This window comes from Populus euphratica, unplaced genomic scaffold, assembly GCF_000495115.2.
Source record: "Populus euphratica unplaced genomic scaffold, PopEup_1.0 scaffold112.1, whole genome shotgun sequence".
NCBI classification, from domain to species: Eukaryota; Viridiplantae; Streptophyta; class Magnoliopsida; order Malpighiales; family Salicaceae; genus Populus; species Populus euphratica.
Window position 1 is genome coordinate 360,799 of NW_011499997.1, and position 23,077 is coordinate 383,875.

At 31.3% G+C, this 23,077-nt stretch overlaps 1 pseudogene; it reads left to right on the top strand.

Moving 5' to 3' along the window:
- The first annotated feature begins 8,710 nt into the window (after window positions 1-8,710).
- Window positions 8,711-12,931, top strand: LOC105140707 (GDSL esterase/lipase At1g28580-like; annotated as a pseudogene).
- The last annotated feature ends 10,146 nt before the right edge of the window (window positions 12,932-23,077 follow it).

Sequence of the window (23,077 nt, forward strand, 5' to 3'; positions counted from 1 at the left end):
TACTACTACTACTACTACTACTACTACTATTATTATTATTATTATTATTATTATTATTATTACTATTGTTGTTGTTGTTATTGTTGTTTTATAATTGTTGTTTATAATTTGTACAATTAACCTCCCTGTGGTTCGACCCCGGTCTTGCCGGGTTATTTATTACTTCGACACTCCTGCACTTGGGAGAAGACATCAATCTTTTAGTCGTGTCAAGTTTTTGGCGCCGTTGCCGGGGAGGTAAGTTCTTGTATAAATTATAGTATTTATTTTATTTTCTCTTTTCACTTTTCTTGTATATAACTTTGTTTCTTTTCTTTTGTTTCTTTTTATTTTGTTTTCTTCCTCCTTCTTTTGCTTTCTTGTTCTTCTTTTTATTTTATTCCTACACGTGCATGAGAGTGTGGTCACGTACATCAAGTGGTAGACTTTGTAGGGTATCCTCATCATTTTCAGAAAATATGGCCGAAGAAGATAATCAATCACTTCATAATGAGAATAATGAGAATAACCGTGCTAGAACACTTAGAGACCACATGAATCCCACAAGAACAAGTGCACCATCATGCATAGTTTTTCCTCCTGATGCATCTCATTTTAATTTTAAACCAGGTATTATTCAACTTTTACCTTCTTTTCATGGTTTGGAATTGGAAAATCCATACTTGCATTTAAGGGAATTTGAGGAGGTCTGCAACACATATAATAATTTAAATTGTAGCATGAACACCATTAGATTAAAGCTTTTTCCTTTTTCATTAAAAGATAAAGCTAAAACATGGCTACAAAATTTAAGACCAGGATCCATTCGTGCTTGGGATGAAATGCAACAACAGTTTTTAAAGAAGTTTTTTCCATCTCATAGAACAAACTCTTTCAAGAGACAAATCACCACTTTCACTCAAAAACCAGGAGAAACATTTTACCAATGTTGGGATAGGTATCGAGACTTGCTTAGTACTTGCCCTCATCATGGTTTTGAAACATGGAGATTGGTTTCACATTTCTATGAAGGGTTAACACCTAAAGATAGGCAAATGGTTGAATTGATGTGCAATGGAACTTTTGAAGATAAAGACCCTGATGAAGCAATGGAGTACTTAGACTTGTTAGCTGAAAATGCTCAAAATTGGGACACCGCGGGTACTTGTGAGGCACCGAGTAAAACTCAACCTCATACATCTAGTGGAGGTATGTACAACCTTAGGGAAGATCATGACCTTCAAGCCAAGTTTGCATCTTTAGCTAGAAAAGTCGAGGCACTAGAATTGAAAAAGAGTGGTCAATTAAAATCTGTTGAAAACATTGTGTGTCAAATCTGTGAAACAAATGAACACTCAACCAACGATTGTCCAACCTTGCCTTCTTTTAAAGAATGTCTCCATGAACAAGCCCATGCTTTAAACAGTTTTCAAAGGGCCAACCACAACCCATACTCCCAAACATACAACCCTGGTTGGAGGAATCACCCAAATTTCAGTTGGAAGAGTGACAATGCACAAACTTCACAACCACCGTTTCAAGCACACCATAATTTCCAAAATTCTCATGGATATGCACCTCCTTATGCTCCACCTCCTAGAAGAAATCTTGAGGAAACATTGCATGCATTCATTGAAAAGCAAGAGACAATCAATACTCAACTTGCTCAAAACATGACAGATTTTAAAGATACTCTTGCAAAATTAACATCTGCTCTCAGTTTCCAAGAGAAAGGTAAGTTTCCATCTCAAACACAACAAAATCCCAAAGGGCAATACAATGCAAATGCAAGTAGTTCCGGAAGCCAACACATGGATCAAGTCAAATCAGTCACTACTCTGCGCAGTGGTAAGGTTATTGAAAAACCCTCTCTTGAACCTTATGAGAAAGATGATGAGTCAATCTTTGAGGGTAAGGAAGGGGTTGAATCTGAAAATTGCAAAGAAACGACTGATTCACCGCCAGCACTTCCATTTCCTCAAGCCATGACCAAACAAAGGAAAGTCAATCACAATTCTGAAATTTATGAAATTTTCAAACAGGTAAGGATCAATATACCTTTGCTGGATGCTATTAAACAGGTTCCTTCCTATGCTAAATTTTTGAAAGATCTATGCACTGTGAAGAGGAAACTGAATGTGAAAAAGAAAGCCTTTCTAGCCGAACAAGTAAGTGCTATTCTTCAGAATAATAATGCTTTGAAATATAAAGACCCTGGTTGTCCTACAATTTCTTGCTTTATTGGAGAGCATAAAATTGAAAGAGCCTTACTTGATCTTGGTGCTAGTGTGAATTTACTTCCATATTCAGTTTTTCAGAGTCTCAATCTAGGTGAGTTAAAACCAACTTCTATATCTCTTTTACTTGCCGATAGATCTGTAAAAGTGCCTAGAGGAATAATTGAAGATGTGTTAGTACAAGTCGATAAATTCATTTATCCTGTGGATTTTATTGTCTTGGACACAGAACCTGTTGAAGCATGTAATTCATTTCCTGTTATTTTAGGACGTCCGTTTCTTGCAACCTCTAACGCATTGATTAATTGTAGGAATGGACTGATGAAGCTATCATTTGGAAACATGACATTGGAGATGAATATTTTCAACATTTGCAAGCAACCTGGAGATGATAATGATTTACAAGAAGTAGATCATATTGATGAATTAGTTTATGATCAACTTGAATCTACTTTAAGTAAAAATGAATTGGATGAAACTGAAGATTTGCAAATGGTTTATTCTGAGGAAGAAATCACGAATGAAACAAGCACCGAAAATGTTGATGCGAATCTTTTGTCAACAGTGACAACAGATTCGACATCTGACATCACACCAATCGATGATTACTTTCCTAACAAATCCTTACTTTCTCTTAGTTCAATGCCTTGGTATGATAAAAATATTAATTTTCTTGCTTTAGGAGATTTGCTAGCTGATTGGAGTACCCAAGACAAAGAAAAGTTTTTGAACGAAGTGAAGAGCTTTTATTGTGATGACCCTAACTTATTCAAATATTGTCCTGATCAAATATTTCAAAGATTCATTCCCGACAATGAGGTAAGTAGTGTCATTAAACTTTGTCATTCTGAAGCATGTGGAAGTTATTTCTCGTCAAAAAAGACTGCTGCAAAAATCTTTCAAAATGGATTTTATTGGCCCACCATGTTCAAGGACACACATGCATTCTGCAAAACTTGTGAAAATTGTCAAAAAATTGACACTGGTCAAAAAGTTTTGTTTTATGATTCTCAACTCTATGCATTCCCTAAAGAGCTAAGATTAAGATGGACCAATCCTTATGGGGCCTGTGATATTGAGAATTCAATGAATGACAATGATTTTAAGGAAAATGGACATCGTTTGAAAGCTTACTTTGATAATTTTCCTAGTGAAAATGAATCAGCTGGTTTGAATGATCTTGTAGATAAAGGTTGATTATTTTGTTTTTCTCACATTGTTTTTGTGTTTCTTTTTGAGTGATTTTTGCTAGTTTCTCTCACCCCGGTCAAATGGCGGATAACGGTACTCCGTGACTTAAGTCGGTTCTTTCAGTTTCCCACAATAACTGATATTTGTGTATATATTTGTGCAATTCTTTGAATCTCTCTTCTAATTCTCATTTGAAAATGGACACTAATCTTGAAAAATTGAAAAAGTATTTTCCCGCTCTGCCTCAGAATGCGATTACAAAAATTTACCGTGCTAGATGTGCAAGATTGAGATTGTTAATGAATCATGGAATTCCTGAAGATATTCGTTGGTTGATTGAAGCAAAGGTCCGATTATCAGGTGAGTCCTCTAATTTCTTTATTTCACACATGCCTGGAACAGGTAAAAGCACTTTTGCAAAGAAACGTCGTGCAAAACGACTAGAAGTCTGTCATCGATGTGCTAGATGGACTTGTAATACACAATGTCGTTCTTTAGGAATGGTATCTATAAACCGTGAAGATAAAATACAATTCATTAAGGATGGCCTGAGTAAGGAGTCTTTAGATAATCTTCTATTGACTCTTGAGACGCATCCTAGTGGAGATGTGCATCGTGCAATTCATGATTTATGGCCACTATTTCATAAAGAACATGATCGACTTAGTCTTGGGAATCTGACTAAAAAAGACCCTGTTTGCCAGTTTTTAAGAAAACTGGATGGGAAGCCTATCCCCGACCCATAGAGGGCGTTTAAGCCGTTCTTGGACGTAAAACCAAGGGAAGATGTGAGCCACAATCACAACTACCTGTACATACACATGTTTTTTTTCAAAAGTAAATAAATAAATAAAAAGAGAGAGAGAGTGTGTGAGACTCTAGCTGGCCTACATATAGATGTTATGATTGCCTTTCTAATTTCTCATCTATAAAACCCTCTTTTCCTTCCTTTCATTTCTACTCAACCCATACATTTAACAAATACAGAAGTGTGTAGAAATGGCAAGTTCCTCAGGTCATCAAATAAGAAATATTTGTGTTTTCGGTGGATCTAGTCCTGGGAAAGAAAAGGAGTTTTTAGAATCAGCAAATCATCTTGGTTAGGTGCTAGCTGAGAGAAAGATTCATTTAGTGTATGGGGGAGGCAGTCTTGGGTTAATGGGAGGTGTGTCAATAGCTGCATTTTTAGGAGGTAGTCAAGTTTTGGGGGTCGTCCCTGAAGCTTTGGCACAAGGGGACATCATTGGAAAAACAATTGGAGAGGAACTTCAGGTCTCCACAATGTCGGCTCGAATGAATGCAATGTTTAACCATGCTGATGCTTTCATTGCTTTACCAGGTGGTCTAGGCACATTGGAAGAGATCTTTCATATTTCCTCTTGGGCTCAATTGCACATTCACCATAAACCCATAGGTTTGTTAAATGTTAATGGTTATTATGATAAGTTGTTGTCTTTTCTTGATCATGCTGTGGAACAGGAATTTCTAACATCTTCTGCACGACAAATCATAATCTCTGCTGCTACTGCTGAACAGTTGATTGACCAACTACAATCTTTCATTCCTGTGATTGATCCTTCCATGAGTCGCATAAATTGGTCATCTACGGGAAGCCGTAAAAAGCTTAGATTGGATTTGAGCCTTCATTTGTGAATTTTTGTGTCTTTTGGTTTTATTATTGTGTTTTGTTATTTCTTATTTTTGTTTTAGTGTGTTTCAGGTTTTGTCAGTGTTCGTTATTTCAGGTGATATCTTTTATACTCTATCTTTCTACCTTAGAACATTGAGGACAATGTCTCGTTTTGGTTGGGGGGAGAGGGTAGTAGTTGATAAAAAAAAATTGTTTTTCATTTCATAAAGCATGTGCATAATTGTTGTTACTAGGATGGCAGAGTAAAGGAGTTCTTTTGTTAAAGTGACTCTTGAGACGCATCTTAGTAACCATTCTTAACAAGGTCTATTATAATACTTCCTGAAATATTCAGGTTTACAAACTCTCGTATTGTTACCACTTAATTCTGCTCATATACTTATTTAACATGTATTCTTAAACCTTAATTTACACACACACACTTTAACATATGATTGTGGGTTGCATATTGGATTATTACATTATTTATGTTCTTTTGTTAAAGGTAACAACTAAGGGAAAGGGATTGTATATAATTAAAAAAAAAACATGAAAAAAAAGAAAGAAAAAAAAAAGAAAAAAAAGAAGAAAAAAAAATGATGATAATAAAAATGTAGATAAGTTTGGTTTCGTAGCCTCCCTAACCTAAGCAATTAAGTCCGAAGGGGTGTTTTAACACCTAATACCCTAAAGTCAACTGACTTGGGAGCTATTGGCCCAACGCTTGTTACATGGGTTGAGGAGAAAAGCTTAAGGGAATCAAACATTGCACTATCTACATATCAGTATCTGCGACCCGAGTTACTAAGCTCGTAGGGGTGTCTTAACACCTAATGCCCTAAGACCAACTGGTCTGGGAGTCATTAGCTGAAAGCTCGTTACATGGGTTAAAGATGCATGATGTTTTTAAAGTATATGTATATAGAGTTAAAAAAAAAAAAGACAAAAATAGTAATCCCAACCCAAGGAAGTTAACCTTAAACATTAGAACAAAAATTTTGTTTTCTTCCAAGAAAAGCCCCATAATTATGTGTTGATACATTGAGCACAAAAGAAAGGTTTATTAATATCTTGTTAAGTGGTATTGAGCAGATATATAAATTTAATGAGAGTTTGTTTATCTGGATAGACTAATGGAAGTTAAATGATGAATACCTTGCTTTGTGGAATATACAAATTGTTTTTCTATTTTACGCTTTGATTACTAGGGACTAGTAATAAGCTGGTTGGGGGGTGTGATTAGTACTTAAAAGTGCATTTTTATCATGGTTTTATATCATCATTTTGCACTTGAAGTATCAATAACTCCTTAACTAAAATATGTTTTATAATAATGTATCTAATAATATAAGATACCTTTAATTTGTGGTAAATGTCTATTTTTAATGCAGGTCTATCACATAAATGAAAGGATTGATTGATGACTTGAAGAACTTAAATTGCATGGATAAAGAGATGGTCAAACTTAGAGAAGAGATGTCGGTGCAATCCAAACCGGAACACTGTTCGGTAATTGGGTCATATCTAGAGCTATATATCTCAGATTTAGGTCCAATTTATATGGATGGAAAGGTAAGACATAGGCCTACAACTTTCATATGGAGCCCAAGATCTAAAAAGGCCATTATCAAGTCCAAATTGTAGAAACAACAAAGAAGCCCGAATCTGTCTTCCAGCCCGAGCACTGTTCGGTATTTTGGCCATATCTGGAGTTCTAGAAGTCCAAATGAGCTGAATTTTTTACACAAGAAAGCTGAGACAATTGCCTACAACTTTCATGTTTGCAACTGGCTCCAGTTTTGACGTTATCAATGACGTTTTGGGCAGACAAGAGAAGATAAGGATTGTCACCAAGTCAAAAGTTGGTCACCCACTTATCAATTAGTCATCAAATCAATAGTTTCCAATTTTGGCCTATAAAAGGAGGCATTTGCCATGCATTTAGGCATCTTGGTGTTCAGATCAAGATCATGCTCTTCCTTTCTCTCTTTGTATTTTTTATGCTTTGTTTTCATTAATATTAAGTTTATGCCTTTCATTTCCTTTCCTTTACTTAGTTAACTTTTATGTTCTTATTTTGTTTATCTATTTTGCTTTCTTTCATTATGTCTAGCTAAGTTAATTATGTCAAGGTGAAAAGGTTACACTAATGGTGTGAGAATAAGTATAATGTAAACTTAATATGGACTTTAATGTTTGATACTAACATGTTTTATATTTGTTATCTTGTTTACTCTTTAATACTTTGCTTGTTAAATGACTAATCTTGATTTATGTTGTATAACACTTGGTACAACAAATGCTTGGCACTTTCATAGCCCATAATGTATGGTATAACCGACACCTGAGCTATGAAAGGAACTTGATTTGTTGTTAACATAAGTTATAATCATGAATGCTTGATGAGATTTACAAGTATTAGCATTAATTGAATAAGATGACTAATGTAATCATGTTAACAATATATAATCTGATTGGAACCTCCTTTGTGTGTGGTTTCCAATTCAATAATAAGAGTTTATACTATACTTGTTTGATATACCATTAGTGGAACCTCTAACCTTGACATTTGTTATTATTATTGCTTAATCCTTACATTAATATTTCATCTCTAAGTTCTCATCATCATCATCTTCTTCTTCTTCTCTTTCTTTATTACTATTATTATTATTATTATTATTATAGTTATTGTTGTTATTGCTATTATTGTTGTTTATAATTTGTACAATTAACCTCCTTGTGGTTCGACCCCGGTCTTGCCGGGTTATTTATTACTTCGACACTCCTGCACTTGGGAGAAGACATCAACCTTTTCGTCGTGTCATTTCACTACCAATTTCCTTGCCTCTTGTCATTGCTAAAAGGTCTACTGAAGTTGCAAAAATCAGACCTGAAAGCAGCAAACATGTTCCTTCTATTGTTGTCATAGTTAGGACACCACCCTCCATAAAATCTACCTCTATTTCTGCTAAACTTTCCATAAGGCTGACATGGAGCAATAAAAGCTAAAGGTGATAAGGGTAGTAAAGGAGTAGTGATGGCAATATAGCCCATGAATGGAAAGGAGGTCTTATGAAGAAATTTATGCGTGAAAATATGACTATGGAGATCGACATATGAGAAAAGTTATGCATTGGTTACGAGGCTTGTGAATAAGTCTTTAAATTTGCCTCGAAGACCATGAAATACATACAAATTAAAATCTTCTGGAAAAACTATCCGGCCAATAATAGCTAACTTATCAAATAAGGCCTTAGCTTTTTGCATAAATTGAGTGATCGAATCATCACCTTGTCGAAGATCTTGAAAGAAGTCAAGAAGTTGCATAATACGAGAATTAGATGGACAAGCTAGAGCTTGCTCAAACGTGCACCAAACAAAGTACAAAGTTTGGCAGTCAATAACAAGATGGAGAACATCCATGAAGAGTGATAAAAGTAGTGCACTTAGAATGAATGGATCCTATTGTTTCCAATGAAGAAAAGAGTGATTTACTTGAAGAAAGGTACCATCGACAACAAACACACATGGAGGAGGACATGAAATTAAACAGTCAACAAACTTGAAAACTCCTTGTCCTAGGAGATATGACTTCATCTGCATTCTTCAATATAAGTAATTTTTGCTTGTCAATTTGAGGGAGATAACTTGGTGAGTGTGGGAGAGGAAAACAATGTTGTCCATCAAAGCAAGGTGGATGACAGTAGCAAAGGCAGGCAACAACAAAGGAGCAATATGCAGGTTGGTAAGATTTTGGCCAACATCTGTTGGTAGTGGCTACGACAAGACAAAGGCTGAGAAAGAAACACCAATCATCTATATTGGTGGTGCGGCGAAGGAGAGGATTTGCACTAGCAATGCAGCAGAGGGAGAGGTAGCAGGTGGCTAAGAAAAAGAGTGCATGGGAAAGGGAGAAAAGGAGTTTTAAGTTAATGAGAACTTTGATACTAAGTTGAGAATAATAGAATAACTTAATTTATCTCTTTGATAACCTTTTTTATTTATATGTATGAGACAGTACACGATAGTAACTGTAGGAACTACAATATTAGAAGAATCATATATATATATATATATATATAGTATGTAAGATGTAATTTATAAATAAAAAATTGCAAAATGTTACTGGCACAAGAGAAGCTCCAAATAATTTAACCTTTCCAAATAGTTATTTTAAAAAATTTGCACCAAAAAACAAGCCGATTAAATTATAGTACTAAGCTTGATGTAACGTGACAATGTAGGGACAAAATCAAGGGAATGCTTTCTGCTATCTGTCTGCCCCATGACTTTTTCTAGTGGCGGTAATCAAAAAATGCCAAGGGGTTGGGGACCCAACTCAGATGGCTCCCTATCAAAAAATATTGTTTAGGAATTTCTGATCACTTACCAAGAGTGGTGATCAAAGTGGGATGTGCATGGATTCTCCCTAAGGAGTAAAAAACTGAAAAAAGAGTGTCAATAGTATCCAAACCATAAAAAAAAAAAACTCAAACATCTTTTTGAGGCCCTGCCATGGCTCCATGTTCTTCTCACCTCCTATTGAATGGATTTTTCCTCAACATTCTTATTTTATCCTCCATCTCATGTACAAACAGATGCTATACAACAATCTTTAGCTTTGGTGATTCACTTGCCGATACTGGAAACTTAGATCACATGCCATAGCCTGGTAAACATCCCCCATTTGTCTTTCCTCCTAATGGCGAAACCTTTTTTAACCACGCTACCAGATGTTGCTCAAATGGTCGTCTTGTCATAGATTTTATTGGTACGTGCCACCGACACCCCTAATTGCATGGATCTGTGTTTTTATTTTCAAACAAAACAATTGGTTTTTTTTTTGACATGTAACCGAATATCTGGGACTTCCATTTGTGCCACCGTATTTTGGAGGAAGCATGAAAAGTTTCAAAGAGGCCGGTGTCAATTTTGTTGTGGCAGGTGCCACGACGCTTGATACTGCCTTTCTTCAAGAAAGAGGAATCATGAATAAACTGGCCAATAGTTCTTTGGTTGTGCAACTGGGTTTGTTCAAACAATTATTGTCGGCTCTATCTTCTGGTAAGTCTTCGATTTCAAGTTACAGGTGGTTGAGGTTTCCCCAAAAAAATACCCTCTTGTGCACACATCTTGCTCTTGTCAGGTTAAACTAGAAAACAACATGTTTTTTTCTCTTTTTTTTTTCCAATAAAAAACTGGACATATATTAGTAAATTACTAATTAGGAGGGTAAGCTAGCAGCTTCCTTCAATAATTGCCCGTATGCGCTTTTCTTTTTTTTCTTGAGAATTATTGGGAGAGAAATACTAAATACCTAGAAAAAACAATAGTAAAGTTTTTAAAGAAGAGTGTAAATCATTGATGATGATCTAAGAAAGGGACTTAATGGTAGATTTGTTTCTTAATATTTAATGTTTCTATTAGTGGGAAGCTCGTCATTGAACCTTAAATAAATTACTCTAATTGAGTTTCATTTATAGTGAGAAAGAATGGGTGATTGCCATTATTTGTCAAATTATTTAACTATTGGGTATAATTTTTATATTATAATTTTTGTGTGGTAGATGTTGATTGCTAGGAGAAGTGGGTTTTATAGATCTATTGGGTTTTATTATTGTTTTAGGTTCTTGGTTAAGAATTTGGTATTTTAGGTATTAAGTCATAATTTCATGGTTTTTTTATGTATTTTTTATTTTAATTTGACACATTTTTTGTAATTTTTTTTTTTATCTTTCATCATTCTAAAATGTATTTTTGTAATGGTGGGATGCCATACATGACATCATTTTTAATAGAACAACATAGAAGGATAGAGAAGTTTTGTTGTACTCAGGTAGTAAATTATAGTTTGGACTCACTAAAAAAATATCACGTAATATATATATATATATATATATATATATATATATATATATATAAACAATTTGTCTTTTTCAACCAACTTTTTCTCTTCATTTCTAACTTGGTTTATTCCTCTCCACCTCTTTTTATTTAAACAAATTCTTTTTATTTATGTAAAAATAGTATGAGTATCTTGATATTATATGAGAATCATTCAAAAAAAAGAAATAGCCATAAATGAATTAGAATTAGATACAAAAACTTAACCAAGAAAAATGAGTTTTGATTTGTTTAACATTTTGTTGTGGCAAAAAGTACGAAAATACAAGAATTGAAATTAAAATTGCAAACTTTTGATGGATTTTCTTGTTGATTAATAAAATGAGTGAATTAGAAATTGGGTTCGAAAATCTAGAGGTAGACTTACAATTGGAAATTTTCATCTAGTTTTTGATTAAATACAATTAAAATAACAGGATAATTTGACTAGTTTTATATTGAGCTCAACAAAATTTCTTCAAAATGACATAACCCTTGCAAGAAACACATGTTTGAGGGTAGAATTAATAGATATTATTTTACAAGGTCAATGTTCTTGAAAAGAAAAGACGTAAGCTATTAACTTGTTAAAACAAGACTCAAATAAAAATATTAATTATAAGTGAACACTTGAATACAAATAAATCATTGTTAGATCCAAATTAACATTTTTATTTTGAAGAATGAATTTATTCTACAGTAACATGTCTTTAGATCTAGCATGGATTATTTTTCGAACAAGGTACAAATCTTCTTTTTATTTTTTTTCAGTTATTTTTAGAAGTAGCCACATTGATCCAATAGGCAACAAATTACCAATCATAATGTTAGACCTCCTTACACCTATCGAAAATAATTTTGGATCTACATGACCCTAGTTCATTGATGGATTTCTTGGATGGATGTTCATGAATGTTAAAAAGAAGCGTTCTTCTTTGAAAGACTTGTAAGATTTAAATTTGAAATTTTTATTTATGATCTATAGACCATAAGAAGTTACTTAGCAACTCGCTCATTCTTTTGGGAGAGATCGGAGGAAATGATTACAACCATGCATTCTTTGGAGGAGTTAGCACAGAGAGTATTCAAGATCTTGTACCTTACGTCGTTAACATCATAGGTCAAGCCATCAAGGTAAAAATTTCACGCAAAATTAAGTGAATTATATAGCCAAAGTCATATTTAATATCTTTACTTTTAAAATCGAATTTGCAAAATAATTTCATTTTATTCTATTATTCCCCATTTATGCTCGTACATTTGAGGAATAAACCATATATTTTATTTTATTTTTCTTGAAATTCTTATTATTAACTAATGCAATGCAGGAGTTAATTGAACTAGGAGCTATAACAATATTGTTCCCGGGAATCTCGCAATTGGTTGCTTGCCATCCTATCTAACATTATTTGAGAGTTCAGATAAAAAAGAATATGATCATTCTACTGGGTGTCTCGAGTGGCTCAACAAATTCTCCGAGGATCATAATGAACAACTTTTGGCAGAACTAAAGCAAATCCAAAATCTTTATCCACATGCCAAGATCATTTATGCAGATTATTACAATGCTGTAATGCCTCTTTATCACTCACCAAATCAATTCGGTATGTCCATTTTCTTCTCCATGTTACCATGTATAAGCATACTTTATAATCTTGTAGTGCTAGAGATGTTCAAATGTTGCCAATTACCATTTTTTCTTTTTCATTCTAGGGTTTACTGGAGGTGTTCTCAGAGCATGCTGTGGCTGGGGAGGAACATATAACTACAATTCGTCTGTTGAATGCTGCAATCCACTTGCAAGTGTTTGTGATGATCCTTCCTTATATATGAATTGGGATGGGATGGCATACAGTACACAGAAGCAACTTATAAATTGATTTTCGAATCCGTAATAGAGGGATCATATTCCTTTCCGTCTTTCAAAGCTCTGTGTAATTTGGATGGTAAATATTTTAATTTATAAGTAGCTATATTTATGAATAAACAATAAAGACTGATTTTTCTTTCATTATGTTGTTTTTTCGTTGATGCTTATGATCAGCCTATCTTATAATCATATAATTAATAGCTTCAAAATGTAAGGCACCTTGTGTTATTTGGACATAGCTAGGGTTTAGGTTTTTCTTTAATGCATAACCTGATTTCCCATGTCTCCATTATTCTGGGACGAAAAATAAAAAAAATTGACTCAATTTATTATGAACATGTTTTTTATTCTATTTTTGCAACCAAACGCATTTATCAAAGGGGAAACCAAAATATACTGCCATTCTTTCCTCTTCTTGTCTCTTAAAAGCACTTAAAAATAATAAAATAAATAAATAAATACAAACTTAAACCAAAAAAAATCACTTCCCAATTTTATTTTATTTTTGTTTTATTCAATATACTATTTGGGACTTTATTTATTTCACTAAAAAGAAATCATTCCTTTTCCTTTTCCCCAAGCCTCCACTTGTATTTATTTCACCAGTAAAAGGTGTTTTTTCATGGCTAAACTGGAAAAAGAAACACAGTAAAAGAAGGAGAATTACGTTCCTTGGCGGTGACAAAATAAATCTTATAGTGAAAACAAATTATAAGAGAGGGGAAAGGCATCAAGAAACAAGAAGAGCTCATGTTCTTTATTTTGATCACTGATGGGCCAGCAAGCCACGGCTAGCATGGCTGTCCAGACGTTTTCGCCTAGGCCTATGTAGAACCGAACAAACAGAGAACAAAATGAGGAAAAGGGGGGAGATTATTTCGTTATAAAGAGCAGCATCAACAACGGGACTCTGAAGTCATATTAGAGCTATGATAATTACATATATAATATTATTAGAAAGATTTTTAAGATAAATATCTAATAATAACAAAAAAAATTATAATTAGAGTTGGGATCGATCGATCGCTCAAAAATAATATAGTATGATTTATATATTACATATGTCAATAAATTTTCCTTGCATTCCTCCACTTCAATTCTTAATTCTTTAATGATTCTTTGATTCAGTCTTCAAAATTAAATTAATAAGATAGATAATAGGATAAGATGTTGTTTGTTTGTTAGAAAATAGTTTTTTTTATAAAAATTAAATTTTAAAAAAATAAATTATTTTTTAATATTTGATAATATAATAAAAAATAAGTTAGAATGTACTTTTTAATATTTGATTATGTCATGAAAAATAAGTTGAAAAAATAAGCTAAAAGATAAAAAAAATTAAAATAATAATATTAACATTTCATAAATTATTAATATTTTATAAATTATTTTAAATAAAATAAATAAAAACCAAAAAATGAGGATCAAATTTGATAAATAAAAAATTTTAATAAAAAAATAGTAAGAGAAAAAACAAATAACAATTATAAAAATCAAAATTAAAATTAATATAAAAATAATAAATATTCAAAATAAATATATATAATAATTAAAAATTTAAAGATCAAAATTGATATAATCAGTGAATAATATGATATTTATAAGTTTTTTATAATTTCCAGAAAGTGTTTTTTATTTAAATTTTTTAGAAAAATATTTTTCTGAAAATAAAATAAAATTTTTTTAACTGAAAAATATTTTTTATTGACTAATTTTTTTAATAAAAAATAAATATAAAAAATTTAAAAAATAATATTTAAAAAATTACTTTTAGAAAAACAGGCCTGAGGGGGAGGGGGGAGAGGGGAATCTCTCCTGCTATATTACTAACCATGTCAGCACGATGCCGGTCGGGAATACCAATCTCACCTACTATATTACTAACCTTGTCAGCACGATCCCGGTCCAAGCTCGAGCACAAATTATAGACACGTGACTTATCAGTACGGTGTCAAGCAACCATTCACTGGTGTTATATGGCAAGTGTGGGTACGTTAATTGTCAGTGTTGCGCCTGATTTCCAATGGTAAGTATGGTGTCAACTTTCTCACCAACCACATAGCCAACCTTTTCCACTAATGACGCTATCAAGCAAAACAACTAGCGACTTATTCTTGCTTCATATTTTGGGATATGTTCGAAAATATAATTGTTGTTATTTTTTAAATAATTTTTTATATTAAAATATATATTAATGATGGTTTTTATTTTTTAAAAATTATTTTTGATATTAGTATATTAAAATGATTTAAAAATACTAAAAACACATTAATTTAAAGTTAATAAAAAAAAAATTCAAATTTTTTTAAAAACACTTTTCAAACGCAGAAATAAACAGGACCGAAGGAACGTTAATAAAAAAAATTTCATCTAAAAATTTCTTTTAATATATATAAACTCACATATTATCAGAAAATTAATTAAAAAAATAGAAATATTAAAAAAAACTTTCATAAAAAATATATCGATGGATTTTATCGATGATAATATTTTTTTGATATATATCAACAGAATATTATCTTTGACAAAATCCATCAGTATATTTTTTTATAAAAGTTTTTTTCTCAATATTATATTGAGGGAATTACAACATGAAACAAAATAATTAAAATAAAGGAAAAAAATAATGACTTCACAATTTTACCAATAGAATTACCGATGAAATAAATGCGGTCAATAAAATTTATTGGCAAAATCATTGGTAAACTGTGAATACTATTCATCATATCAATTATAAAAAGAATTATCAAGAAAATTTTACATTAGTATTTTTCAAAAAGCTCTGAAATTGTTTATTTTTCAATTGCACTATTAATTATTGTTATTTATAGATAAAATCATCGACGGATTGAAAAGTCGTCGGTGTTATTTGGAGATTTTATGAAAAAATAAGATTATATTAAAATTTTAAATTAAATATTACCAACAAAATCAATGGCGAATTAAAAAATTGTCAGTGATATTTGGCGGTTTCTAAATTTTTTTTATTAAATTAAAATTTTAATTAAATATTACAGATAAAATCATGAACGAAATAATTAAAAATATTATTATTTAATTATCTATAGATAAAACCATCGATAAAACACTCCAATAAAAAGTTTAAAATCTCTAATTTCACAATAGACCATCTCTTTTCTTCTACTTCTTCTTCTTTTTTTCTCTCATATGTAAAAAACATCAGTATCTATTTTTTTCTTCTCTTCTCTCCCCAGCCTTTTCTCTTCTCCTCCATGCTCAAAAACATCAGTATCTAGTTTCTTTTTCTCTTCTCTCCCCAGCCCTTTCTCTTCTCCTCCATGCTCAGGTATGTCTTCTTCTCCTTTCTTCTTTTTTCTTCTCAATTTTTTTAAATTATTATACTTTTCGAATTTTTTTCTCATCTTAGCTTCATTTGCAACTACATTAAGGTAATATTTCTTCTTTTTTTTCATGTTTTTTTCACTATATTTGTTTTTTATTTTATTTTTAATTTTTTTATTCTTAATAATTGTATGAATATTGTTGTAGGATTTTTTTTCATATAACATTAATTTTTAATTGATTTATTTATAGGATTTTAAAATTTTTTCATATTAATTTTTTTAGTTGAATTTATTTGTTGCACATTTGTTTGAGTTGATTTTCTTTGTCTTTTTTCCAAGCATTTTGAGTATTATAGAATATTGATATATATTAATTTAATTATTTTATAGTTTTGTAAAATAGATTTTTTGAATATTTTAAATAATTACCGATAGAATTACATATGGTACTTTGTCGAGGGAAATATAGATTGAATGAAACGGGTAATTTTTTTTGCTTGCCTTTTTCATTAGTAAATCTATCAATAATAATATTTTTTTTATTACAAATTAACAAAAAGTTACCAACGCAAAATTCACCGATGAAATATTTTCATCAATGATTTCGTTAGTAAATTAACTACCAATTGAATGATAGTGTAAATAACGATGAAAAATTCGGTTGGTAAATCTAAAAATTATGGTAGTGATTTATGAGCTTTTAATTGGTTTAGATAAAAAGAATAAACAAAAAACATGTTACAAGAAATTTTTATTCAAAGTTTTCTATTTAAAAATTTTCATTTATAGTCTCTCTCTTTATTTAAATTGTTTGTTATGATTTTTTTTCCTTTTTAGGCACCTCCCACAATTACTATTAAGTAAAATATTTTATAAATAGTAAAATAGAGTTAGTCAACACTCGAGTCATTATACATGTGCTATGTATGTTATTTGTTTAGTTATAAACTCAGGAGTAATTTTCACTTAATAGCTAAATAGAAACTTAGTTAAATTTAATTATATTACTAAGATTAATACAATATAAAAATAGTTCTAGAAAACAAAACTGATATAAAGTGTTTTTCTAGCCACCTAAAATGTCTGGCTTTTCCTTTAATCGATTAATCATGAAAGTCAATATTAATCTTAACACAGATAGTCTATAGAGATCTTTTATGGATTAATTATTAATGTTGGAGGTGCAATTGGCCCACTAATATTAACATTTATAGATACCGTGTTCAAGTTAGCTTGCGTATATCTTAATTAATTCTAAAATTAATAATCATTTAAACCTTTAGTGGCTCTAAAAAAACTTAAACTCATAACCATTAAAAACAAACTCAAAACTTGACTAGTTAAGTAGTCCCTTAGGATTTAGATATAACTTTTTTACATCTAAACCATGTACTTTCCCAGTTAGAATTTTAAAAAATTATTTTCTTATAATTTTCTCTAATACTTTAAAAAAAACTCAAAATCTAACTAGTTAAGTAATTCCTCAAGATTTAGATATAACTTTTTTAATATCTAAACCATGTGCTTTCTCAATTAGAATTTAAAAAAATTATTTTCTTACAACTTTCTCTAATACAAGGAATAATAATTTAAGAATCAAACTTATTTGATGATCTTTTAAACCTTTTAGGATCTACAATGCCAAACTACAACTTTATTTGAAATCCTAGATGCGTATTTAGAAATTATAATTGAAATTATAGTTAACTAGTGTACCAGTTATTTGTTAATTATATTTATTTGATTAATTTTATCACTAATTCTCAATTACACCAATTGGTTAATTACACAGCCAATTGATATTGATTATTCTACTAAACCAATTACAGTGCTAGCTTGTTGACCCAATAACACCATTAATTTTCACTTATTGCATCTCTAATTTTAAAATTATATATACCATTGATTAAAATTTTAAATGTATTAATTAAAATATTAATTTACTTGGTGCACATGTAATTGATTTGAATTATAGGATTATTATCCAAAAAAAAAATTACTCTATCTATTTGATCAAATTACACTTCTATCTACTATTAATTTTTTGCCTTTCAACCTAGTATTGGATAATTTAAAGAGATACTCTCTTTATCTCATATTTCAATTTCAAATATATATATAACACATGTGAATAAAAATATAAAACAATCTTAGTTGATTTTTTTTTTAAGCTAATACATTTTACATGGTATCATAACCTTTATAAGACCATCATCTCTTTTTTTTTAAAAAAAAAAAGATTCTTAATGACTTTTTCATCTTCCTCACCTTTTAATATTTTTGTCAACTCTATTGATATCCCAACACTCTTTAATCTTCCATTTACTATTAATATCAAGCTTAATTTTATTAATGACCTTGTATAGAAAGCTCAAGTAATACCTGACTTTAAATGTCAAGTTATCTTTGGCTATCTTGATGGCACAATTCCACCAAACCCTTTCATTCCAACATAGATATTATAATTAAAATTCCCAACCCTCAATATAAACATTGGCTTTATTAAGATTCATTAATCCTTATTACCATCAATTCTTCCCTTTCTAAGGATGTTCTTACTCAAGTCATGTCTAACACAAACTCTCGTGAAGTTTAGCTTGCACTTGAACATAATTTTTCTTCCCTCTTCAGTGTTAAAGCCATTCAAATTTTCACTCAGCTAGCCACTACATCGAAAGGCACCATGTCTGTCAATGGCACTTTCTCTCTATTAAATATATGGTTGATGAACTTGTTATTGCTAGATAACCCCTCAAATATAATGACACTATACATATGTACTTAATGGCCTTGGTCATGAATATGACTCCTTAACCTCCATAATTACTTCTCGTCCTAATCTCGTTATATTAAAACAACAGTACTCCCTACTTCTCATTAGTGAATCATGTATTACTTATAACAATCAACATTTATTTCCCTTATTGCCTCAATCAACTTAGTCACCAGGAAACCTCAACGGACTCACCAGTCTATTTTTATGGCCAATTGCTCATTTTCAAACTTCCAACCATGGTCGTGGTGGTTATTATGGCAGAGGATGTCTTGGTCGTTCTTACTATCGTGATTCATATCAATTATCTGCAATCAATAGTCAGGTAAGTTTCAAACCTGGTCATACTGTAAGAAAATGCTATCATAGTCTGTTGAGGTTTCCTGATGAACTTGTCATTGCTAGATAACCCCTCAAATATGATGACATTATACGTATGTACTTACTAGCCTTGGTCAAGAATATGACTCCTTAACCTCTACCATCATTTCTTGTCCTAATCTTATCACATTGAAACAGCTGTACTCTCTGCTTCTTATTATTGAATCACGTATAACTCATAATACTGAACCTTTTTTTTCTTTATTACCTCAGTCAACTTAGTCACCAGGAAACCTTAACAGACTCGCCAGTCTACTTGCTGGCCAATTGCTAATTTTCAAACTTCCAACCATTGTCATAGTGGTTATAATGATAGAAGATGTCTTGGTTTTTCTTACTATCGTGATTCATATCATTTATTTACAATCACTTGTCAAGTATGTTTCTAACCATACTGCAAGAAAATGTTATCATAGGTTCAATCTTTCCTATCAGGATGCATGGACTCTTACCACTCTGCCACAAGTTATAGTTGTTGTGATTCCTCAACACACTGATAATGATTTCTCTACTAGTAAAATATTCATCTTTTGTCTTGTTGTCTTTGATGAATCTCTTTATCCATATAAAGTTCTTGAATCTGCCAAACCTATTACCTAGTTAAATCCTGTTGTTTTTCCACTTAACATAAATTCATTATCTTCTAGCAACTCCTTGTCTATAGGTAACTCCTCTCACTGTCCAACACCAAGCCCTTTGAATATGATCTCATTATCACATCATTTGTTTAATCCTAATGTAGTTTTGAATTCTCTTACAAGTGACATCATTCAATATCACCATGAATTTCAATGAGATGCTTCTTTCATACCTTCTCTACCTCTCAAACATTAGAATATTCATCTCACAATTACCATATTTAAGAATAACATCCACAAATCTAAATTGCTATCTGATTTCCATATCAAAAATCCCCTTCTAAAAGCTCCCTTGGCTACAATTCAACTAATGAAAAAGAGCTCACATGCTATTCAAAAGCTGTCAAACATCACAACTAGCATAGGCGATGGATAAAGGATTTGATGCCTTATTATCTAATGGAACCTGGATTTTAGTTCCTCCACCTCATCATATTAACCTTGTTGGCTGTAAATGGGTGTACAGAACTAAAAAAACATTGATGGCTGCATTGAACGATTCAAAGTATGACTGATTGCCAAAAGATGTCATCAATAAGAGGATATTGATTTTGGTAAAACTTTTAGCCCTGTGGTAAAACATATAACAGTAAGGATGGTACTCTCCTTAACAATTTTCCATGGCTAACATTTCAGAAAAATTGATGTCCAAAATGCCTTCATGTCTATATGGCTTAGCTTCTTTACTTCATCCTCAATTTCCTTATCATGTTTGTAAACTCCAGAAGTCTCTCTACGATCTTCGTCATACCCCACGTTCATTTTTTCTCGCTTGATTGATAAGTTACAATCCATTAGTTTTATTAGCAGTCAGGTTGATCATTCTTTCTATGTTTATAATCATGGCTCCACTCTTATTTAATTTTTAATTTATGTCGATGACATAATTTTAATCAGTGATAATTTGTCTTCAATTAATCGTGTCATAATTCTACAGGACTTTTTTATTGTCAAATATATGGACAGCCTTAGCTTCTTTTTAGGCATTGAAGTCATCCTAATGATCATGGTTTTTTTGTTTTTTTGTTATCTCATAAACGCTACATTCTTAATCTTTTTATATGCAGTAGATGAACAAAGCCAAACCATATATTACTCCAATGTCAACATCACAACATTTAACCAAATCCAATGGTGCTCCATTCCATAATCCTCTCTTATATCACAGTATAGTTAAGGATTTGTGGTATCTCTCTTTTACAAGACCTAACCTCGTTTCTGTTATATATAGAGTTACCAAGAATATGCAGAATCCAATGTAGTTGCAGTAGGTAGCTGTCAAACATGCATTGTGTTATTTAAAGCACACCATTCATTATACTTTACTAATCCAACCATCTTATGATCTTTAGCTACAAACATTCAATGATGCCGACTTGGCATCACACCAAGATGACAAACGTTAATGCTTATTTTGGCACAAATTTGATTTCATAGAGTTTTAAGCAACAATAAACTGTTGCTCGCAATAACATCAAAGCTGAATACAAGGCCCTTGCTCGTGCTGCTACAAAAATTCAATGGTTCAAGTCCTTGCTATATGATCTTGGTATAAAATTTGCTCCCTCTCCAGTGTATAGGAGACCACATATCCTTAAAGTTCAAACATCAACAAACTTCACCTCTTTAGAAGCTCTAGATGATAAATTCAAACCTTAAATTAACACATATAAAAGCATTTATTTAGGATAATAGTTAGAGTTCTACCATTATTTAAATCTTTTATCTATACACTATAGAAAGTGTGTATCAAATCTAAGATAATTTCTGTTGATATTTTTCTGAAATTAATACATTTTACATTGATCCATAATTTGTTTTCTTGATAAATATACAATATATTCTATAAAGCAAGGAAAAAGTTGATTTTGGAATTAGTTATTTTAGCAAAATCCTAGATTTTGTTTTTTTTCCTGTGTTCCTTCTAAATTGATTTCTTTTTAGACGATAAAGAGATACGTATTTAAACAATTATTCAACTTAGGAATTTTCAACTAAACTTTAGTTGACATAATTAATTATATCATGAAATGACATGATGATTGCATTATATATTTCATTGGATTTGCAGCTAGAAGATGCTTTAACTTCATTGAATACCCTCTAACTCTTTCGTCATTCGCCACTTTTAATCTTTTACCTCATCCTTGAGATAGTTGACATTACAACTGAATTCATAAAATATGCAGCATTTACTTTTGTGACTCGAGAAATATGAGATGCTGGGAATGAAACTAGATGCTCTTGGCAGAGAATTAAGTGTTTTTTATATAGAATAAAGTTGAGCTTGTATTGTTTGGAATATGTCACTAATTGGATGGGAAAAATAAATGGATACGCAGATGGGAAATATTTTGTCGTGGTTTACCATGAAAACGCTGATGAAATTTTTTGTTGACGTGTCAAATTGCTAATGGAGTTTCCATCAACAATTTTAAAACTCAACATTCCACTCATCTCCCTATATTTACTTCTTTCAATCCAAATTACAAAAGCCCTCTCTCTCTCTCTCTCTTACAATTCTTGACAGCCTCTCCCCCTCACAAACCATGTAAATCTTTAATAGAACTTTTACTTTTAATTTATATATTAAATACATGCATTATCTTTGCATTTATCTGTTGATAAGTTTCGCGATATAAAAAAAAAAAAAAACATATCCATAATATCGATGTCCCTTTCTTTAATTCAAAATTAAATTTTAATTCTACGTATAGCATAGCAAAGGTACATAGACTGGAATTTACTGATGGAAACTAACCTAAGCCGACCTTGTGTGAATTATTTAATTGAATCCGAACTCTCAAAGTCAATGCTTATTAACAAGAACATTGTTGATGCACAATGAGAACTTACCACACACATTTCCAATCACTCTCTTGACTCAGAAATTAGATGTAGTTGGTCTTAAATCGCAATCAAAATAAATTGTCAAAAAATAAACAGGATTATCCATTAATAATCTGTGTGCGTGAGCAGTGCCGGCATCTAACATGAACTTCCACGCCTTTTAATATTTAGTATAATAATAATAATAAAGTATAATCTGGACAAGACGCGGCTTGGCAAAGAAAAAATCTGCAATGAAGGATTTAGTCATTGGTTGTTGGAGGCAGGCTCTCTTTGCAAAAAGATAATTCTCAATTTGCCAATTAATAATTGAATTTAGTTGGCATTAATTTATTTTCAA